This window comes from Carassius gibelio, chromosome A22, assembly GCF_023724105.1.
Source record: "Carassius gibelio isolate Cgi1373 ecotype wild population from Czech Republic chromosome A22, carGib1.2-hapl.c, whole genome shotgun sequence".
Taxonomy (NCBI): domain Eukaryota; kingdom Metazoa; phylum Chordata; class Actinopteri; order Cypriniformes; family Cyprinidae; genus Carassius; species Carassius gibelio.
In genome coordinates, this window is record NC_068392.1 from 9824489 (window position 1) to 9831448 (window position 6960).

Here is a 6960-nt window from a genome sequence, read left to right on the forward strand (position 1 = left end):
TAAATAAAATATAAAAAAAAACATTTTTTTTAACAGCAGAGAGAAGTGCATGTGGGTGACATAAAACAATTGCATGTGCATGTCAGTGCTGCTATATTGTTAGCTAAGACTTTTTAAAGGCTCAAATGAAATAAAATAAACATTTAAATAAAAATAAAACAAATCTATTAGATTAAAAACTTAAACTGAAAATAAAGATGCTGCCTCCACAACAAAATAAATTAAATAACTAAATTAAGTAAGTTCTAAACAACAACAAAAAATAAATAAATATTCTGTCAAATACAGAGTTTTAAACAGTATCTGCGCCGCAAAATACGTCGTTGTGATAACAAACGCCGTAAAAAACGTGCGAAAATACGCCAGTGACGCCGTATTTGACGGCGTTTTAGTGTGTATGAGAACGCCGTTTTTTACGCCGTTCATGTTGCCATATGACGGCGTAAAAAACGTCGTTTTGGTTGCACAGAGAACGCGTTACGGCGTTTTGCTAATAGTATAATGAGCCACGCCCACTGATTCCTACAGCCAGTACGTATGAACGGTTTTCCAATCGGCCAATTGTAATGCTGCTCATTAAAACTGCTCGGTCGGTGCCACATTATTTTATATTTGCCCGTTACATTTTTATTTTGAGCAAATCTGAGTCGTGATACTCTGTTCGTGTTTTCTGGATAATCGCAAATGTCAGTACAATTTAAATGAATTAAAGATTGTTTAAAGCAGTGGTTCTCAAAGTGTGTTGCGAGTAGCACTAGTGGTACTCAGGCTCCCTCTAGTGCTACGAAGAGGAATCACTAAATGAAACATTAATGAACGTTAATAAATTTTAATTTGATCTTTATTTGAGTAAAGTTGTTTTTTTTGGTTGTGTTGTTGTTGTTTTACATCTAAGTACAGTACAGTTTTTATTTCACTTTTGGTACAACACATTTTAATTCAATCATTTTTTTTCATTTACCGGTATGTAAGCACAGTACAGTGTTAATGCTCAAACTGTGTATTTACAATGTTGAAGTGGCTGACAACAATAAATAAAACTGCCTCGTGTAAAACTGTGCAGAGCTGTAGCTGAATAGTTAGGCCTACGCTGCTGAAATGTAATGTTGCTCATTATGGTGCTGCTTGGAGAGACAAATATTTTCTGAAGTGGTTGGTATAAAAAGTTTGAGAACCACTGGTTTAAAGAAATGGTATAAAATGAATTCATGCTTTTTAAGAACTTATCAGTAAAACATTTATTCTTTCCCCTTGTAGAGTCATCAAGGATCCAACTTATTATGCAATAAATTATGCAAAAAATATTTGGCAGAAGAGCTTGGCCAACAGATGAAACTGGTTCACTTTCATTAAATGGACAAAACATAGACCTAACCTTTTCAAGTTTGTTTAGAGTATGTCCCGTTATACATTATTACTTTCATGTTTTTATTTCTTGACTCCAAAAAAAAAAAAAAAAAAAAACTGTCCCCAAAACATACAAATTTTTTTTTGGGAAAGTTGGTCATGTTTTTACATTTTTATAGACCCAAATAAGTGCTGCTTGTGGCAATGACTTTAATAGTCATTATTTTAATATGTAAATATGTTAAGATGTTGTAGTAGTCATTTTAATTTTAGGTCATGTGAATCAATGTCTGTGTTTAGGTCTTCTGGAATGTTGGTGAAATAAAAGTGCCAAGTTTCCACACCAAATTTGTTTTCTGATTTATTATTTAACAGTCAAATACATTCAGATCTTGCCCCACAATTTTTAACAGAGCTGAAAGGAAACAAAAATAAAAGAAAATCCTTTTAAAAAAGAAGATCCTTTTATTGCAAGGAGCATTAATTCCCTGAATTCCTCTTCTTCTGACACACCTCTTGGCAGGTAGAGAGTCAGGGCACAGGTTGAAGCATATGGAATCCTTCAGGTAGGCTCCTCTTGGTCATAACATTCCACTTGGCACTTTTGCTAAAAAGCAAATTATTAACCACCACCTCCCACAACTGGCCACAGGAGTTCAGCCCAGAAGTGAACTGCTGGATCATACTAGCCACTCAAAAAACAGTATCTAGATCACTCCAGTGAGTAATCACAAGGGTAATATACTAATATGAAATAAATGCTTCGTTAGTACAAAGAAGTACACAAGAGAAGTAAAAAGCATTATTTACATAATAAATAGGTATATAGTTTATCAACCAAATGTTACACTATGTCACGATTAACTCATGGAAATGAGAGGAGAAAGTTCAGATTTTAGTTTTGCTTTAAATAAGTTATAGGCTTAGCATTTAAAATAAATGTTGTTTGTAAATAATTGCAATATAATTTATTTTATGACATACAGTTAATTAAAACACGAGGAAGAGGGTTTTTCCTAATAGCAGGACCTTTGCAAATGTTTATTGAACTGAATCAATATAACATGTACGGTATTTTGAGTGAGTTTACTATTAATAGTAACTAAAATTGTAACTATTTTCTCATTTTGCTCTATTTTGACAAAAAGAGTCCAAACAAAGCCACAGCAGAACAATATCCTCTTCAAGCAACAGCAGCCTTTGGTATTAAATGATTCACTTTATTCCTCATTGAATGAATCAGCCATTTGAATTAATGATTTAATGTCTTACTCTAACCTCTCTTCTTTGAAAATTTACATTTGTGATTATAAAATTTGGCAAGGTAGTAGTAGCCTTAATTAAGAAGAAATTTAAAATGAGAAGAGTCTAACTTCAAATAGTCGCTAAAGAACATTTTTTGACTTACACAGAACTTTAAGGATAGATACATTTTAACAAAGACTGAAGTCAATCCAGAATAGTAGCTATGTAATATACACAAATTTAAACTAATTTAAACTGCCTAACTAAATTAAAATCCTTGCCCTAAAAGGATCTCTTGGCTTTGGGAAGGTGTAGGCTAAGTGTTCTAAAACGTAATTAACATTTTAAAGTCACTAAGCCAGGGCTGTCCAATCCTGCTCCTGGAGGGACACTGTCCTGAGAGTTTAGCTCTAACCCCAATTAAACACACCTGATCCAACTAATCAAGGTTTTTAGACCTACAGGAAATTTCCAGGCAGTTGTGTTGTGGTAAGTTGGAGGTAAACTCTGCAGAACAGTGGCTATCCAGGACAGAGTTTGGACACCCCTGCACTAATTTTGTCATATTCAATAATCCTGAATGATTAAAGGGATGGTTCACCCAAAAATGAAAAATTCTCACATCATTTATTCTAAACCCTTCTATACAGGTTTTTATAGACCTGTATAAATTCCTTTGTTCTGCTCAACACAAGACATTTGAAATAATGTCATTTAACAAACAGATCTCATCCCCCTTTGACTGCCATAGTAGGAAACATAAGTACTATGGAGGAATAAGATCTGTTTAGTTTGGTTTCTGACATTTTCAAATGTGTTGTGTTCAGCAGAACAAAGGAATTTTATGAGGGTTGAGAGTAAATGAGAGAATTTTCATTTTTGGACAAACTATACCTTTAAGTAAAATGTTACTGTTCATATCTTTGTAAACAAATCACTGAGTATTTAATGTGATTGACAGATGAAATAGAGGCGTTTAAACCCACCTGCCCAGCCCCTGCACCAAGGAATGCAAGAACTACAGAAGATGAGAGGAATGTTGGCTTTAATAACTCAAGTATACCTTTAGTATTTTATATAAAATGGATGTTCTTATGAAATATAAAAAATAATTTTTAATAATCCAAAAAAGTATTTTTACATTTTTAAATGACAATTCCGGTAAATATTTTCTGGTGATGTACAAGTAAATCAGAGGACACTTAATGTGGGAAATAGAAACTTTTATTTTCAAGTTTCAAATGGTGAACATGCTATTGGTGATGTTTCTTTAAAATTTCACGCCATCCTAAATGGTTAGTTCACCCAAAAATGAAATTTCTGTCATTAATTACTCACCCTCATAATGTACCAAACCTGTAAGACTTTCGTTAGTCCTCAGAACACAAATGATAGATATTTTAGATGAAATATGAGATTAATTCTAAATAAGATTCATAAAGAATTGAAGCTTCGTGAATTATTGTTCAGAGATCGTCCTTCACTAGATAGTTGAAAAAGTTGTTTTGTTTTTGCGCACCAAAACTATTCACGTCACTTTATAATATTAATGTTGAAACACTATCAATGGCTTTTAATACCCTTCTGGACCTCAAAAGATGCAGTACCGTTGCTGCTTATGTGGATCATCCTTGGATTTTACCAGAAATGTCTTAATTTGTGTTCTGAGGACAAACAAAGGTCTTACAGGTTTGGGGCAACATGAGGGTGAGTAATTAATGACAAATTTCATTTTTGGGTGAGCTAACCCTTTAACCATACTTAAATATTGTAACAGCTACTCAAAATATAACTTCAAGTGGATCCATCCACACCCACGACAAACCTCAGTGGTTGGCTCACCAAAAATTCAGTGTCCATATAATTAGTCAGTGGTGACCATAATCTGTGATTACAAAAATAACCATTTATATTTCTTTAATGTTGGGGATTCAGAGACATCAAAAGAGATAAAATGTTTTGAAGGACATCCACTCCGAGTTGTCCCCTTGAACCACCAAGTGGATTAATTTGTGCAACAAGTTGCTCTAAGGCAGCACTCTCCAATGTGAAGTCACTTTGAGGAACAGCTACTCCCTCTGGCCAGTCAAACACTGGTGCCTCCTGCAAGCTTGATTCTGCTGCCGGTGCCTGAAGAACAGGTTCATCTGCTGGTCCAGCTGTTCTGCCAAAGATCTCTTCCATTGCAGTGGTTCGCTGTCCTTGTTGTTCCAGGCAGCCTCGAACAAATATCTGCCTGGGTGTTGTTCTGTTCTCAGCCCATGGTTGTTCCACTGTTGAGTAAAGGCTGATAAACACCTGTTGATCCTCGGCACATAGACAAAGTGAAGAGCCCCATATGTGCATTTCTTTGTCTATGTCAGAGATACCTTCAGCCTCCAGGAAGTGAAAGAGATTGTAATATACGTTAGTCAATCCCCGCCACATGTCACCCCAGAGCCTCTCAATTCTTTAGTTGTGAACGCTCCTGCCTCTTCTCTCTGAGCCCCTGAAAATGTTCAACATCACACAGACATCATGGTTTTCTCCTCCATGGTCTGTTCTGACCCTAGAAGGCATTACAGTGCTGCTGTGGATGTTGTTTGAGGCATGCAGAAAGACTATGAGATGACTGTAGCCATCTATAACACCATGAATGACAATTCTCCATCTAAAACATAAGAGAAAAATGGCTTAAGTAAATAAATAAATATAAAAGAGACATTAAAAGACAAGTCAACTTTCAAAGTTCATAGTATTTATACTATGGAAGTCAATAGCTACCAGCATTCTTTTTAGTGTATTCTTTTGTGATCAAGGGAAGAAACTCATACAAGTGTTGAACAAATTAAGGGTGAGTAAATGTGACGAATTTCATTTGAGTGAACAATCCCTTTAACATTTGATTGTCATTTGCTGCAAAAACAGCCAAATCCAAACATTTTTTTTTCCAGAAACTCTTTAGTTTATGCAGTACTCACAAAACCCTGTCATTGCCACTGCAATGCTTTTCCTTAGCCTTAGAAGGGGCAGAATCATGAGGTTAATGTATCCCTTTTGCCAGTGACAATCTATGATGGGTTCATCCGTTCAATCATACACAATTTTATTTAGTTAAAAATCTCTTTGAAAGGATAAAAACTAGGGGTGTGCAATATTGACAAAATTACATCAATACTTTCTGAGGTTTTATTGTTAATGATAATTAGAGGATATCTTGCTGTGCGTGTTATTGTGCTGGTACCTTAACAAATAATATTTTCCATTTTCTTAAATTTAATTTGATTCAATTAGTCATAATAGGGTTGTTACCACGTGAATTAAAAAAAAAAAATCTGATATCTACCTTATCAATTTGTGGTTGCCATCTAGGTGCCACAGGGAGTTTGGACCAGCAACACTGTACAACCTTCTGTGTGGTCTTTGTGACATGTCCCGTAGTGCTGCTGCAATTGGGTTAATTTGAACCAAGCTCCTGCGTACTCTGTGTCATTGTACACGATTTCCACCTGCCCGTAACTGTGCCCTGACAGCCTCCGATCCCAGCTGGTCATTTCCATCCACAATGTCTGTGATCTACATCGGTTATTTCAGATTAAGTCAGAGAGCGATTCAAATGGAATCTCCTGGAACAAACATGTAAACATAAGTATTATTGCTTAAACTAATTTTGAACAATTCATTCTAAATGCTCTTTTCATGCATGACAAGTCATAAAAAGCTAATTCTAAAACCAAACTTACTTCCATGCGGCGTTTGACGGTAGCCAGAGACACTTGCAGAATCTCTGCTATTGAAGGAAGACTAAAACCACATGTCCTCAGAAAGGAAAGTTGCTCTCTGGTGATGCTGTAATGGGGTGCACCTCGATCAGAGTGGAGCCTGATAACTGGAACTGGCTGCAACAATAAATTATTGTAAATCTATGATCTGCTTTAGGCCACAATAGTTTATACAATATTAGGCCAAAAGAAAAAAAAAGGATTTTAAAATGTACTAAGATTTTAAAAGATGAGACAATCTCATCAGAGATAATCTATTCAGAATGGCTAATGTAATAAATTCAGTTCACCATTTCAATTAATCTTCACTAAAAGTTAATATTGGATCTTTTATACTTAGAACCTGCTAGACAGACAATTTGAAAGCTATAGCCAGAAGGTTTAAAGAGAAGACAAATAGTTTAGAAATTACTTAACTTGTTGTCCATGCTGCCTATGCTTTTGTACCTCTGCTATATATTCATTGAGATCTTGGAGTAACTCGTCTGCTTCTGGTGCAGTGATCAGCCTTCCTCTCGCCCATTCAATGCTTCTCTACATTGTTTCTAGCCTTAAAAAAATAGAAAGCCACTTATAAGTACTGAATTTTCAGGATGCAAAATGTTCA

The 6960-nt window shown here is 35.2% G+C and overlaps 1 long non-coding RNA gene across 1 annotated transcript; it reads right to left on the bottom strand.

The window, feature by feature from the left end:
• Window positions 1–3800: 3800 nt before the first annotated feature.
• LOC127942653 (uncharacterized) lies at window positions 3801–6568 on the bottom strand. Its single transcript, XR_008149367.1, has 3 exons — window positions 6315–6568; window positions 5918–6197; window positions 3801–5242 (listed from the first exon to the last, which is right to left on the bottom strand). It is a non-coding gene; the product is annotated as an uncharacterized LOC127942653 (long non-coding RNA).
• Window positions 6569–6960: the final 392 nt, after the last annotated feature.